Source organism: Anolis carolinensis, chromosome 3 (genome assembly GCF_035594765.1).
Source record: "Anolis carolinensis isolate JA03-04 chromosome 3, rAnoCar3.1.pri, whole genome shotgun sequence".
Lineage (NCBI taxonomy): Eukaryota > Metazoa > Chordata > Lepidosauria > Squamata > Dactyloidae > Anolis > Anolis carolinensis.
The window spans coordinates 46,520,039-46,536,595 of record NC_085843.1 but is presented as its reverse complement, the minus strand read 5'-3'; the positions used below and the strand labels follow the sequence as shown (position 1 = coordinate 46,536,595).

Below are 16,557 nucleotides of genomic sequence, written 5' to 3'. Positions count from 1 at the left end.
ATATCCAGATATTGCTCCAGACTGAAATGGGATACAAATAAGTGAATTAGACTTGAAATAAAATTGGAAACCCTTGCACAGCCCAATTTGGTTGCCCATTTTGTAATTCTTACACCCTCTGCTTTATACAACCTCCATTGGTGTATCAGGCATATTTTGCTGCCCTGTTCAGTTATCTTCTGTCCTGGCATGTTTAATCTATCTATTCTCCTCCAGAAAAATATAGGGTTAATTATTCAAGATGCAGTGCTTTGCCCCATCTATCTGTGTTTATAGATATGTTAGGTGGGGATAGATGATTAATGGATTGTACTATTTTACACTGTAAATAGAGGATTACCTTTCAGAATGTTTTCCTACATGAGAAACAGGATTGGCTTGCCCTTAAATTGGCCTCTTTTTAAAATGTTTCAATAGAACACCTGAATGTCCTCGAGGAATGTCTTGAGTATTTGGTTGGAAGAACAGAAAATCTGAATGTATTCACTGGACCCATTTTCTATTCCTCCTTCCATCTCACGTGGAAAAGTATTTATCTTGGGAAAATGTGTGGATGTGAAGGAGAGTAGTGGGCCCTGGGTGGTTCCCTCTGGCACAGAGCATCAGCAATGGATGCATGGAGCCTTTTTTTTTTTTGTCAGAGATGAAAACTTCATAATCACTGGGAAGAGCAGACATGCTGTATATTCAATGCTTCTAGTGTGTATCAATGGGAACACTCTGCCTCTTGCAGTTGTCTTCCCAAAGCAAAGTAGCTAGGTACTTGAGGAAGGAGGCCTGATAAGAACAGAGGAGAGGAATTGTAGCATCAGTGTGAACACTAATTTGATGCTGCTTGTGGGGTGCTAAGCCTACCTTAAATTAGAGTCTGTTAATCAAGAATATATTTTAATATCTATGCTATTCCTTTTCTCAACTCCCTATCTACAATATAAAGAGGTCTAGAGCCTTTCCCTTTTGACTTGCTCATTTGTTTTTGTTTCAGTCACCATAACACACTCATTCCTTATACATACCCACAGGAACATGCAAAAATGGCATTTCCTATCTGCAAACTAGACTAGAGCATTCATCTCAGAAATCTTCCCCGTTTTAGCTGCAGGGTTAGTCTTTATCTGAACAATATATCCTCCATATTAATCAGTGCACCATTATTTCAAAGCTTAGTCAGAAGAGCTACACTAGCAACTGCTCAACCTTCTTCCAACTTCAAAGCAAAAATGCTTCTAATTTTAGACAACTCATTAGAGCAGCAAACAGATCAAACCTGCAAAGAAAGTTTTAATGGTTAGGAGAGAGAGAAAAGAAAGTACCCATCTGACTGAAAATTTTTGAAGTGTAAAGTGTGAATCCACTATGTGTGCAATGATCCCTTATAAAAGAAAAGAATCATACAGGGATATATACCTGAATGTGGGTCTATATGTTAAAACTGTCCTTCAGTTTCTCTCTGTCATTCAGTAGAGTATCCTTCAAATTACAAAGCTAAAAGACTTTTTTTAACCTCTGTTTTTACTTCTGAATGAGCATGTTTAGAATAGAAATGAAGTCATTTGTGCAACTGCACCTCAAATCAAATTTTCTTTGTCTTGGAAAAAGAAGAAAAATCTCCTTCCTATTATTCCAAGAGAATTAAACACACTGCAAATCACTTCATAGAAAAATATTGACTTCCAATTACCAGTGTTTTCATTCTCATTCCCTCCCTTCTGTGTATTTGACATTCTTGTGTGTATTCAATCATGTGGCAGCAGATGTTCATTGGGACTAGTAGACTGGAGAGCAAGGCAACTAATGGTAGAAAAAGCAAAGAGCTCTCGTGATAAGGTCAGATTATCTAAAGGACAGAATCTTCCAAAAGGAGTATAGTTTTCATTAAGATCTTTCAAGGAAGGGGTTCTCTCAATTGCACCATCTTTCCAGGCATGTTGGGTGGGAAAAAGATAGAGGAACTTCTAGTGAAAGCAGCCAGAGGGGGCTGATTGGTTTGGTAAGGGGTCAATAATGAATTTCTTGCTGTAGAAAGGGGAGCTTGAATCCTGCTTAAAAGAGGCTTTGGTGAAGCTGTTACTTAAAAAATATTGTTGAATCTCACCATCCCTGAAAATTACAATCATGCCAAAAATATTTCTTTCCTGAAGAAGATCCTAGAATATGCAATAATGTTCCAGCTCTGGGGAGTTCTGGATGAAATGAATTACCTACATCCATTTCAATCCTGCTTCAGTGAAGTGAATGTGAAGTGCAGCTTCACATGAATGTGTATCCCTGCAGTCATGGAAAGCATGTGACTTCCTTTCCTCCCCGTTTGAACTGCTCTAGTGCATATGTGTGTTTTAAAAGCCCAAAACAGCTGATCGGGCTGTCAATTAATGGAGCTACAGACACACAGATGGCTAAACGGAAGCACAATTAGAAAACAATTAGATCTCTCTGCAAACAGTCCTTCCTTTCTCATAATATTAAACAGAGCTTGAATTAACAGTTGGGTGAACAGAGGGATAGGAAATCTGCTTGTGTGTTCATTGGGATGTCTGCATGTGCACTTATGAGGTCCAGTGCATCTCGGAAAGAATATTTTTAAAATAATCTTCTACTAGTTGTCTCCTGTCCTCCCTCTGTCTTGAACTGCTTCATAGGAAGGTGTGGGGATGGCGGGGGACCATTTCCTGGGACTGACAGGTCTGGGTGTGGACTTGCTATCAGGTCCCGGGATTTTTTGCCCCAGTTTTTAAACCTGCATTTTGATGGGAGCATCCTCAGAAGGTGGTGCTAGGGGGTTCCTGATTTGTTCCCTATAATGATTAACATGTAAAGGAAATGATTGTGAGAGTCCATGTGGAGTTTTGAAAACCGAGATCACCAATATGCTGATCCCACCCAACTCTATATTACTGTAACACAGTATATGGTGCTGCCTTTGGGAAATGTTCAGAAACTTCAGCAGGTTCAAAATTACTAGTGTCCTGATTTGCCATACTGCAGAGAAACATGACAGAAAGGTAAAGAGTACATAACTTATGAGATGTTTTTCGACTAAAGCTTTCAGCAAACCTAGCCAACTTGATCAATAGCAAGGGAAAGTGGGTGCTGTAGTCCAACAGTATCCATTCTGCCTGTCAGAATCCTATTTGATTTTTCCAGAGACTGAGACAGTGGGTAGTCCTAATGAATAACCATCTGCCAAAAAATCTCAAGAACAATCATGCAGATTACTATAGATCCCTCAGATGTCTCACCAGGACTTGATGGTCAATAGTATTAGACAAAAAAAATGTTCTCAGATCAATGTTACTTACTAAAAAGATCAAGTGGAATCACTTTCCTTTGAGGAGCTCAATGTGACTTATAGGATTGGGATGTCAAGCTGCATTCTCATTGCTATGTAATGATCATGCTGCTCAGATATTTGAAATAAAACCATGGCTGTAATCCAGAAGAGTGTGTTTGTGTGTGTGTGTTTTACTTTATAGCCCTAAGGTTCTTATATGTGCTGAAGTAAAGTTACACTAAAGAAAAAAGATACTACACATATCTCTTCAATGAGTGCAACTGTCTTTCAAAGAATTGAAGTTCCCTTTACAAACAGACCAAAATATTTGCATCCAAAGCTGTGCGTAACAATGTTACCAATTTAAGTATGGCTGATCTTCTATCCATATATTCTTAAACAATTTGTGGATTGTTTTTCCTGCTCACATCCATTATTTGTATGTGAAGCAAATATTACCCAGAATGCATAGTCTGATTTAACATAGCTTTTTCTGCCTTTAAAGTTTAGTTTATATTCACAAGAGAAATACTCCACAGAAAATGATATCTCAGTGTCACATGCATCAGCACGGTTCACATTTTATGAATAGTACTTTCCTAAATTGTTATGTTTCTTTGCATTTAGAGTTATACTGGAGTGGCATAGTTGTCAGCGATCAGGCTGCTTCTCCAACATATTGCCTTAACAAAACAAGAAATGAATCGTAACACCAAATTCCTTAGCAGCACACCAACAGATAACAAGTTTGTTTCTTCTTGATCCTCATGATCCATACCCTATTTTTTTCCTAGGGAAAGGACACCTTACCTTGTTTTATTCTCAGCTGTATGTTCATGATTCAAAGGTGGGCTCTATTTTAAGATATTTTTTGCAAAGCAAACAGTGGTTGTCAGGTGGAAAGCACACATGTTTCAAAAGCTCTGGTTATGAAACTGTAGGAGATGAGGTGTGTAGCTCTTGACAATGCAGCTGCTAATGTGATTGTTATGAAGATCACTTTTATTGTGAGCATTTTTGTTCAGGATGAATAACTCCCTGATAACAACCCTATAATTTATGACTGGGAATTTAAAGAGACAAACTGGGGGCAGATGTGACTCTCAATGTGAAGGTGCTGTTAAAAACAGCACAGTACTTCCCCTTAGTCCTAGACATACATGGCACACATATTCAAAGTACTTACATTGAGTGAAGTGCTATAACATTGCAGTAACAGATTCTACTCATGTGTGGACTTCATCCATTTGTTATATTAAATACATTAAGACCAAGTCTTAGTGTAAAAACCTGTGCACCAAATTTAAAATGATGACTGCGGTCTCTCTGCAGAAAAGCTTATGCATAAAGTTCCAAGGACCCAAAATGCCTCTGCCACATTGCTGATAAACACTCAGGTTTAAAAAGAATGTGGGGAAAGAGGGGAGAAAGGAGGACTATTGTTTTTTCTTCAGTTGAAGTAAGGTAGGAGTAAATGGGTGCGAGCACTTCTCACCTCCACTTCTTGTCATTGCCTTTCTACTGAATCCCTAACAGAGGTAGATTGCTTTCTTTGCTCTTCTTCCAGCATTTTTCAGGCTGAATTCTCATCTCCCTTATTTATATTCTTTCCGGGTACTGTTCCATTATTTGGGTGGAGGACACAAGGGGGTCTTAGAGAGAAAAGGATAGTCCATTTTACAGAGGAAGGGGGTTGAAGAAGTTAAATAATAATGTTGCTGTTATTTATTCAGTCGCTTTTGACTCTTAGTGACCTCATGGACCAGCCCACGCCAGAGCTCCCTGTCAGCCAGCTGTGGCTACCTGCAGCTCCTTCAAGGTCAAGCCAGTCACTTCAAGAATACCATCCATCTATCTTGCTCTTGGTTGCCCCCTCTTCCCTTTTCCTTTCATTTTCCCCAGCATCATTGTTTTCTCCAAGCTTTTCTGTCTTCTCATGATGTGGCCAAAGTATTTTATCTTTGCCTTGAATATCCTTCCCTCCAGTGAGCAGCTGGGCTTTATTTCCTGGAGTATGGACTGGTTGGATCTTCTTGCGGTCCAAGGCACTCTCAGAATTTTCTTGCAACATCACAGTTCAAAAGCATCTATCTTCCTTTGCTCAGCCTTCCTTATGGTCCAGCGTCACATCCATAGGTTACTATGGGGAATACCATTGTTTAACTATGCGGACCTTTGTTGCCAGTGTGATGTCTCTACTATTGACTAAATAATAATACTGATGATGATGATGATGATGATGATGATGATGATGATGATGTTTCCTCAATGTATTTTAAATGAAGAGGAAAATATTTGTTTGTTACATATCTCTAACTTTTGCCCTGGATTTACCCACAAGTCAAAGCAAAATCCACAATTTTGGCCCCAAAACCTGCCTTGATTTGTGCATGAGGTCAATTTATATTTGGATACAAACAGTAGCTTGCGGGATTACTCATGCCTAACACATGATAATTACTATTACAACTGTACCATTGAAAATTACAAGGAAATGTCCTTTGATTCACCTCATCTCTGAGTCATGTGGAGGGACACCTCTTGTTCTTTTAATTTTTATCTCCTATGCGCACATCTAACATTAAGCCACCTGTTCATGTGTACATCCTTACTGCTGTTTGGAGCAGCTACCCTGGAAAAGTCATGTTTCTCTGACTGCCAATCCACTCACATTGTTTCTTATTCTTACTAGCAGCAGCAATTTCTTTGATTTAGGAAGAATGAAGGAATGCAGAAAGTGCAGGCCAACTTAGAATCATAGAATCATAGAATAGTAGAGTTGGAAGAGACCTCATGGGCCAACCAGTCTAACCCCCTGCCAAGAAGCAGGAAATCGCATTCAAAGCACCCCCGATAGATGGCCATCCAGCCTCTGTTTAAAAGCTTCCAAAGAAGGAGCCTCCACCACAATCTGGGGGAGAGAGTTCCACTGCCGAACAGCTCTCACAGTGAGGAAGTTCTTCCTGATGTTCAGGTGGAATCTCCTTTCCTGTAGTTTGAAGCCATTGTTCCGTGTCCTAGTCTCCAGGGCAGCAGAAAACAAGCTTGCTCCCTCCTCCCTGTGACTTCCCCTCACATATTTGTACATGGCTATCATGTCTCCTCTTAACCTTCTCTTCTGCAGGCTAAACATGCCCAGTTCTTTAAGCCTCTCCTCATAGGGCTTGTTCTCCAGACTTTGATCAGTTTAGTTGCCCTCCTCTGGACACATTCCAGCTTGTCAACATCTCCCTTCAACTGTGGTGCCCAGAATTGGACACAGTATTCCAGGTGTGGTCTGACCAAGGCAGAATAGAGGGGGAGCAGGACTTCCTTGGATCTAGACGCTATACCCCTATTGATCCAGGCCAGAATCCCATTGGCTTTCTTAGCAGCTGCATCACATTGCTGGCTCATGTTTAACTTGTTGTCCACAAGGACTCCAAGATCTTTTTCACATGTACTGCTGTCTAGCCAGGCGTCCCCCATTCTGTATCTTTGCATTCTATTTTTTCTGCCGAAATGAAGTATCTTGCATTTATCCCTGTTGAACTTCATTTTGTTAGTTTCGGCCCATCTCTCTAGTCTGTCAAGATCGTTTTGAATTCTGCTCCTGTCTTCTGGAGTGTTGGCTATCCCTCCCAGTTTGGTGTCATCTGCAAACTTGATGATCGTGCCTTCCAACCCTTCGTCTAAGTCGTTAATAAAGATGTTAAACAGAACCAGGCCCAGGACGGAACCCTGCGGCACCCCACTTGTCACTTCTTTCCATGATGAAAACGATGCATTGGTGAGCACCCTTTGGGTTCGTTCGCTTAGCCAATTACAGATCCACCTAACTGTAGTTATGTCTAGCCCACATTTTACTAGTTTGTTTGCCAGAAGGTCGTGGGGGACTTTGTCGAAGGCCTTACTGTGATGACTCATGGGCCATGTAGTCCCGTTCCTAGTACTATTGTGGCAGATGAAGAGGAAAACTTGGGTTTTCCACCGTTTCAGCCAGAATTGGAGCCCTTGCACCTGCAAGATGTTTGGCCACAAGAAGTCAGCCAAACAAGCCTTGAGCAGAAATCTCCCCCATTTTCTCGCCGGGATTATTATAATCAAGATAGAAGCGCTCGGGAGGCGACTCGCAGGAGCGCCAGGATAGCTGCCAGACAATTAGCTGATTAAGTCTGTTTCCCTTGGGAAACTTTAAGGAGTCATGCATCTGGACACAGTATGGGTTTCGTTTCTTGTTCCCCAGGGAAAGTGTTCCTTGGCGGGAAAACAAGATCCTATATAGGTGTTTGCCCGCAAAGAAATCCTTGCGGAGTCAATTCGTCAGCTGGAGGAGTGAGATCGTGTGTAGACTTCGTACTCCAGTTCCCTGTTTCCCGGATCAAGTTTCCAGCCTTTGCCTTGTCCTGCGTTTACCACGGACCTTGTTTTTGCTCTTGTTGCCTTGTTTCGAGTCTTGTTCTAGCCAAGTATCAAGTTTGCTTCCAGCCTATTTGGCAAGTTTCTATGGACTTAAGGACCTTGTCTTCTCCCCACACTTTGCTTGGCAAGGTGTGTGTTTCGGTTATTGGATTATAACTTTGGACTTTAATATCACATATTGGACATTATTTTCCTGGACTATATTTGACCGTTCCTGAAAGGTCTACTTCTGAACTATATTCTACACTTGTTTTTATTGACTTTATATATTTTCTTAATAAAGATATTAGATAGATTCTGGTCTCTGCGCATGGTTATTGGTGCTCTGCAGCCAGGGTCCTGACACTTACTGAAATCTAGGTAGGCTACATCCACGGCATTCCCTGTATCGACCCAACTCGTAACTATATCGAAAAAAGAGATCAGATTAGTCTGGCATGACTTGTTTTTGGTAAATCCGTGTTGACTATTAGCAATGACTGCATTTGTTTCTAAGTGTTTGCAGACTACTTCCTTAATGATCTTCTCCAGAATCTTGCCTGGTATCGATGTGAGGCTGACCGGACGGTAATTGTTTGGGTCGTTCTTTTTTCCCTTCTTGAAGATAGGGACTACATTCGCCCTCCTCCAATCTGCTGGGACTTCTCCTGTTCTCCAAGAATTCTCGAAGGTAATTGTCAGTGGTTCTGAAACAACTTCAGCTAGTTCCTTCAATACTCTTGGATGTAGTTGATCTGGCCCTGGGGACTTGAATTCATTTAGAGCGGCCAGGTGTTCCTGGACAACTTGTCTCCCTATTTGGGGTTGGATTTCCCCAAATCCTTCGTCCATTTCATGTTGCTGAGGTTGAAGATGGCTTTCTTTTTGTGAGAAGACCGATGCAAAGAAGGCATTAAGCAGTTCTACCTTTTCCCTGTCCCCTGTCGCCATCACCCCATCTTCTCCTTGCAGAGGCCCTATCACCTCCTTGTTCTTCCTTTTTCTACCAACGTAAGCAAAAAAGCCTTTTTTGTTGTTTTTTATGTCCCTGGCAAGCCTGAGCTCATTTTGCGCTTTAACCTTGCGAACATTTTCCCTACAGGAGTTGGCTATACATTTGAATTCTTCTTTGGTGCTTTCTCCCCTTTTCCACTTCTTGTGCATGTCACTTTTGAGTTTTAGCTCAGTTAGAAGTTCTTTGGACATCCATTCTGGCTTCTTCGCACATGCCATATTTTTTTTCTTTGTTGGCACTGTTTGCATTTGCGCCTTGAGTATTTCACTTTTAAAAAATTCCCATCCATCCTTAACTCCCTTGTCTTTTAATATTGGCATCCATGGAATGCCGCTCAGTATTTCCTTCATTTTTTGGAAGTCAGCTCTCTTAAAGTCCAGAATGCATGTTTGACTTGTCTTAGTTTCAGCTTTCCTTTGTATGGCAAACTGCAGGAGCACATGGTTACTTGTCCCTAAGGATCCGACGACTTCTACTGTATTGATCAGGTCTTCTACATTTGTTAAGATTAGATCAAGAGCTGATCCCCTTGTTGCCTCTTCTACCTTCTGGACCATAAAATTGTCTGCAAGGCAAGTGAGGAATTTGTTGGACTTTGTGCTCTTGCCCGAGTTTGTTTTCCAGCAGATATCAGGATAGTTGAAGTCGCCCATGACTACTATATCTCTTCTTTGTGCCTGTTTGGTCAGCTGCTGACAGAAGGCTTCATCAAGTTCTTCATTCTGGTTTGGAGGTCTGTAGTAGACACCCACGACGAGATCTTTTTGAGTCCCGGTTCCCTTGATTCTTATCCAGATGCTTTTGAGCTGGTTTCCCAGATTACAATCTTGCATTTCTTCTGCAACGTAACTGTTTTTGACATATAAAGCTACTCCCCCTCCTTTCCCCTTTGTTCTATTTCTGTGAAAGAGGTCATAGCCCTCAATGGCTACATTCCAGTGATGGGAGTCATCCCACCAGGTTTCAGTGATGCCTATGACGTTGTACGTGTGGTGCTGTGCTAAAAGTTGGAGTTCATCTTTCTTATTTCCCATGCTCTGTGCATTAGTGTAAAGACATGTAAGCCCCTGTGACCTTCCCCTGGGCTGTTTATTTGGGATTATTGTGCTCTCACTACTTGGTCCTTGCTGTGTTTGTGCAGCCCTCCGTTTAGCCTTTTGGTGGTTCCTTGCATTGTTTAAATATAATTTTCAAGCACCCTGAATCTTTGGTGTACTTTATGTCTTCCCATCTCTCCCTGTCTTTCCATTCTTCCCTCCATGTTTTTGCCCCCTCCCTAGCTGTATCATTCCCTATACAGAAGGGGCACATGGCCAATGCCCCTTCCCTTCCATTGTTTAGTCTGATTCAAAATACTCAATAACAACTAACATACAGGTAAACTTTATCACACATTGAAAAGTGATTGATTAATTATTTCAAAGGCCATTCCATATTGTTACTGCAAATGATAATTTGTTACCAAAGTAACATGTTAGAAGTAACATGTTTCTCCCAAGTTCTGGCAACACATATGCAGAGAGAACAGAAAAGTTCACAGTCCACTACAGCAGATGAAAGAGGTCTGCTCATGTATAAAGATACACCTGGAAAAATCAGTATAATTTCTATTTGAAGAAAAAAAATCACAGAGAACACTTTTGGAAAAGTGCATGTTTTGAGAGAGCCCTTTTAAAACTGTGCTCACAATAAATTTTCCAAAATGGTTTCTACTTTTAGCATAACCCTAGAAAACGTGTTATGAAAAATAACATTTGTTACACTTGCTCTGAATACAAGACTAACAATGCAGGATGCTGCGTATCACTTCTTTTATTATTATTGAATTTTTACTGCCCCGGTGCAGGGGGGAGGGGGAGAAAAGTAACATTGAAATTTACTTGAATGGCTAGGTCCCTATCTACACTGCCATATAAAATCCAGATTATCTTCTTTGGATTGGATTATATTAGTCTACACTGCCACATAATTCAGTTCAAAGCATATAAACTGGATTTTATATGGCAGGGTAGATGGGGCCTAGAAGTGATGTAGCTTGGCTTTGCGAGGGCAACAAAATATCTTGGAGCTAGACTTGTGCAGACAATCCTTTTTTATTTTAAGCAATCATGTCACATGCACTTCCTACATTATAAAATTTTGACAAAAATCAAAAGTAGTGACCGAAGTGGGATCTACATTGCCATATAATCTAGTTTCTGAATGCAGATTAACTGTTTTGAATTGGATTATATCAGTTTTATAATCTAGTTGAAAGCAGCTATTTGTATTCAGAAATTGGATTACATGGCAATGTAGATGGGGCATGTGGATAGTCAAGTAACAGTACAGATTACTCAGTTTTTCCTTCTCCTCAACAGTCAACTCCTGAAGTGCTCATTCTTCAAATTGTTTTTGCTTTCATAGGTTAAGAGGCTTTTGTCTTCATTTTTTACTTCTTCAAATCTTGAGATTATCTCAGGACTTCTGACAACTTCTTCTTGTTTGTAGTAGTTCTGATTGGCTACTCATCAATGGCACTCACACCTGGATATCAGATATAGATGACACAGTAAATATTCTCAGCCTGCTAATGTGGGATGTGATTCTTGAAATTGACCTTTGATATGTGATTGGCAGCTTAGATTTCAAAGCAGGCAATTAACCTCAAAAGTAGTTATTTGACTAGCACAGACTTGAACCACAGTTTATATCTAAACATTGTATATGTTCAGTTGCAAGAATAAACTAGAACTCTATAGAAACCTTTCTTCCTGAGCAAGTGAAAAATCTATTTCCTGGTCCATTGGCTCAATAACTCTTACATGTTGGTGTGCATTTTGTTTAGTGTGACATCTGTCTATCTTAAAATTAGATAAACAAATACTATGAGAAAGGCATTTTCAGTATTCTCCTGCATTTTTTATTTCCCATCTCTGGAAAATACCTAGAATTTTCCAAATATTGAAGTTACCTAACAACAAATACCAACTGAGTTATACAAAACAATTTGGAATGCTTTAAGGGTCACTGCTGTACATCCATCAGAGGACTTCTAGTAACTTTTTTAAAAATCCATTTTGATGCAATTATGAAGCTATGCCATGAGTCAATCTAGTTCTTAATCCAACCCAGTTCATATGCTGGACAAAGCTGTTAGCCACCTGTTTCTGGACTACGTGATGTGTCATGTTCATTTGTACATGGGGCTATGAGTGCTTCTCATGTCTTATCTATCTATCCTAATCTTTTTTAGCCTGATATTCTTACTGGTTCTCTGTATGCCTCCTTTTTGCTTTTTCACTGCCCCCAAAATTAAAAAAAAAAAAGCTAACTATCCTCTCCATGTTCTACCTTACCTTAATCCAACATCTTTAGGGAACTTCCCTACTTGTAATGTAGTTTCTATAATAAAAGTTTAGTTTATTTCCATTAGTCACTGGTGTCAGTGCTTTTTATCAAAATAGTTATCCCTTACAGAGAAGTACTCTCTGTCAGTAGCATAGTGTCTTAGATTTCATCCAAGAAGAGATATTAGATATACATTAAATAAATAAAATGAATTTAGAAAAAGAGGAGGGAAATTGTATCATCCTTTTCCTTTCATCTTGGTACTAATTTTTATCTTCAGTCCTGATTTTAATATTTTAAGAAGACATAATATAGAGGAAACAATAACTCCAATCAAACATTTGAAAGGTATAAAAATAAGCACGTGAGCAGAGGAATCAGTGTAGCCCTACCTCCTTGTTGCTTTTCCACATGCAGCAGAGACTCTTCTTTTCAATCTATTGTTTCCCACACAGAAGGTGTAGCTAGCTATAGATGGGTCCAGGCTTGATTAGCTTTCTCTGATCACATTTTTGTTTTGAGCATCCTTTGAACAATTGAAAGGAGTTATATGAACATATTTTACATTAAAGCATACTTTAAAGGTGGGATAGCATAGAAAGCACTGGATATATTGACCTATATATTGACCTTAAGGAGTAGGAACATTTCCAAATATGGAACAAGTCCACAAGTTATGGTGGTACTTAAAGTGAATTTAAAAGTCTACAAGATTTTTTTAAATGTCCCATGTATCTTACATTATTCAAGATCAAGATTTTCTGAGTAGACCACCATGTATCCAAATGTCATTTATATATGTAAACCTCTCCAAAAAGCAATATGACAATTTTCACAATCCAAGCCAACAGGAGATACTGTACATACTTATGTATAAGACTAGGAATTTTAGTTTAACCTCCCCCCCCCCCCCCATAAAACTGGTCTGACTTATCCTTGGGCAAGTTACATAACAGAGTTTTCCATCCCATCTCTTCCCCATTTTCAAAAATAGATATTTTAGTAATTTTCTTAAAAATCTAAAAGTTACATACTATTGGCCAGTTCTTTCCAATAGTTCTTTCCACTTTGTCATCACTTCAACACACTATACCTGCCTGAGATTAAGCATGAACTAATAATAATAATAATAATAATAATAATAATAATAATAATAATAATAATACTTTTATTTGTTATCTAACTCTCCTAATGTCTCAAAGAGGGGTACAACATAATAAAAACATATACAGTAGAGTCTCTATTATCCAACATAAACAGGCTGGCAGAACATTGGATAAGCGAAAATCTTGGATAATGAGGAATTAAGAAAAAAGCCTATTAAACATAAAATTACATTATGATTTTACAAATTAAGTACCAAAACATCATGTTTTACAAGAAATTGACAGAAAAAGCAGTTCAATACACAGTAATGTTATGTAGTAATTACTGTATTTACGAATTTAGCACCAAAACATTGCAGCATTTACTACAAAAAACAATGACTATTAAAAGGCAGACTGTGTCGGATAATACAGAACATTGGATAAGTGAAGCTTGGATAAGTGAGAATCTACTGTAAAAATAAAATACATACAATAAAATACATAGATAAAACACACATTTGTGAAAAACATACACCAAACAAAAAATCAACATATAGCAACAAATTCGAAACTAATAATTCAAAGGCCTACTGGAAGAGATCAATCTTGACTGTCGCATCTACCTGGGCTGACATGGCGAGATGGATCTAGGAGCACTCCGAAGCTGCAAACACAGTCTTTCAGGAGGAGTGTAACCCCATCCAGAACTGGTTGACACATTTCAATACCTAGGTTAGGACCCTTGGTGGCAAGCACCTCTGTCTGTCTGGATTCAGCTTCAATTTGTTTGTTTGTTTGTTTTCTCGTCTAGCCCATTACTTCCACTAGGCATTCATTCAGAGGAGACACTCTATCCTTAGCTGAGGTTGTTTTTGAAGAAATATATTTGAGTGTCATCAGCATACTAATAACATTCTACCCCATGTCTCAGAATGATCAGGTTTCATGCAAATGTCAAAAAGCATTGGCGATAGAACTGCACCCTGTGGGATGTGATATAACAGCTCCTGTTTAAAGGAGTAGATATCCCCAAGCACCACCATCTGGTTACCTGTCTGAGATTTACAACTGGAAACGTTGCAACACAGTGACTCTAATTCCCAGCCCCGCTAGGCATTCCAAAAGAATAATATGGTTGATGTTACAACACTGTTGAGAGATCTAGATGCACCAACAGGGATACACACCCCTTGGGAGTGTTAAGATGGAGACAATCTACTTAGGGGATCATAGCACTCTCAATTAGTATTTGAATCATTTGTTACTCCACTCACCATTAAATGAGGTTCTAATCCATAACTATAAAAGTAATTATTAAGTTGCAATTATACTATTAATGGAATTGACCAATTTTCTCTCTATATAAAAATCCAAGAATGTATGTTTCTTTATTTGTTTGTACCACAAAGACTTCTACATGGCTTGATGGCTCTTGATGAAATTTGGCACCCTTCATTATATAACTAAAACTAACTGTGGGATTTGAACTGAAAAAACACTACTACTTTCAGACCCAGTGCTGGTGGAAATAATAGGAACAAAGCAGCTTGGCTGTTGCTAAGTGAAGTGGATCTCTGTCATGTGCCTGGGGAAGAAAGAGAGTGATATGGATTGGTTGTTGTTAGATGACATAAAAGGGAAGGGGGGGAGGAAGGAGAGGGGAGGAAGGGAGGGAAGAAAGAAAAGAAAAGAAAAGAAAAGGAAAGGAAAGGATGAATGGGGGTAAGAAGAAAAAGGAGACAAGGAAGAGAAAGAAATGGATAAAGGGATGATGAAAGGGAGGAAAGGAAATAAAAAGGGAAGCGAAAGAAAGAAAGAAAGAAAGAAAGAAAGTGAAAGAAAGTCAGGAAGGAAGGAAGGAAGGAAGGAAGGAAGGAAGGAAAGAAGAAAAGAGAGAAAAAGTGCTTGAGGGAAACAAAAGAAGGAAAGAAAGGACCACAAAGAAAATACATACTTGGACAATACCAGGTATTAGGCTTGTCCGATCGATGGAAAAAATGTTTCAATTCTTGTTTCTAAAGTAGGGGGTGCCGGCGCTTCGATATAGAAAGTATTTCCGAATTTTTCACCCAAAAATTTCGGATATTTCCAAAAATTGTAATGATTCTTAATGTTTCTAAAATGGCGGATGCGCATGCGCAATCGCCAAAAAAAAAAAAAAGGAAACCGGGGGGGATTTTTACAGGGCTCTCCCGCCCTCATTTCTTGAGCTATCCTCATCAAATTTGGTACAGTGGGAGATCACATTCAACACCCTTTGCTCAACAAATTGCAGAAAGTTTCCTGTCTCCTATGATTTTTGGTGAATTTTCATAACTTTTTATAATACACTATTTTTCAATATTTGAAGAAACCTGTTCCTGGTTTGAAAGTCTTATTTCCTGTTCAATTGGGTTCTTATTACTGTGAAAGTCCCTCTTCTACTTGTGTAGACTTTGGATTAGAAACGCAGCACACGCCAAGCAATGCCTTGGCAGGAGTGCCACTGTCCTTTGAAAACTATAAATTGCCTTTGAACTTTTTGATCTATGGTGCCACTGGCTGACCTTGTGATTGCCAAAATGAAACTCTGGCCGAGGACTTTGGATTAGAAATGCAGCACACGCAAGCAATGCCTTGACAGGATTGGCAATGTCCTTTGGAAACTATTTCTTCCAATGTACCCTTTTAGGTTTGAAAACAATGTGTGTATTTGTGATTGATGCAATAACACTCAGCCCGGGGGCTTGGGATTACAAACGGAGAGTGAGGGAAGCAATGCCCTCGCAGGAACACACACGTCCTTTGGAAACTCTAACTTCCAATGTCCCCCCCCCCTTTTAGGATTGCTATGAAGGGCTGATCTAGAGATTGCAAAAATCAAATAAAAGGCAGAGGGTCTTTGGAGTAGAAAAGGAGAGGACCCCAAGCAGTGCCCTTGCATGAAAGCACACGTCCTTTGGAAACTCTAACTTCCAATGCCCCCCCCCCTTTAGGATTGCTAAGAAGGGCTGATCTAGTGATTGCTAAATTAAAAAAAAAGGCAGAGGTCTTTAGAAATGGAGCATCAGGAAAGCAATGCCTTGGCGCCCACGTCCTTTTAAAAATAAAAATTGCCTAAAGCCACAGCAAGGACTCTGCCAGATCCCACAAGCCCCAAGCCAATTCCCCCCCCCAAAAAAACGCAATATCCAGTCAGCAACAACAGCCAGCCCTTAACAGACCCAACCCGCAGAACACTTAGCCCTCTCTCCCCTCAATGCAGGCGGCTTGATTCCCAGCGCAGCGCGAACCACCCTCTCTGTTCGGTAACCCAGCCCTGAATAGCTTGCCTGGGTTGGGGAGGGTTTTTTTTATAGAGATCTTACACGTGAACGCGGAGGATGCTAGCCCCCACCTTTTCCAGCCATTGTGGAAGTCTCTGATTGGCCAGGGAGCGGCGGCCATTTTAGGCTGCGCTAGGCTCCCATTCAAGTTAGGTTGCAGAAACAAAA

At 39.8% G+C, this 16,557-nt stretch overlaps 1 long non-coding RNA gene across 1 annotated transcript; it reads right to left on the bottom strand.

Annotated features, from left to right (window-relative positions):
• Nucleotides 1-10,462: 10,462 nt before the first annotated feature.
• On the bottom strand, nt 10,463-15,158 carry LOC134297394 (uncharacterized). The gene is made up of 2 exons (XR_010004118.1): nt 12,389-15,158; nt 10,463-11,192 (listed from the first exon to the last, which is right to left on the bottom strand). It is a non-coding gene; the product is annotated as an uncharacterized LOC134297394 (long non-coding RNA).
• Between the last annotated feature and the right edge of the window lie 1,399 nt (nt 15,159-16,557).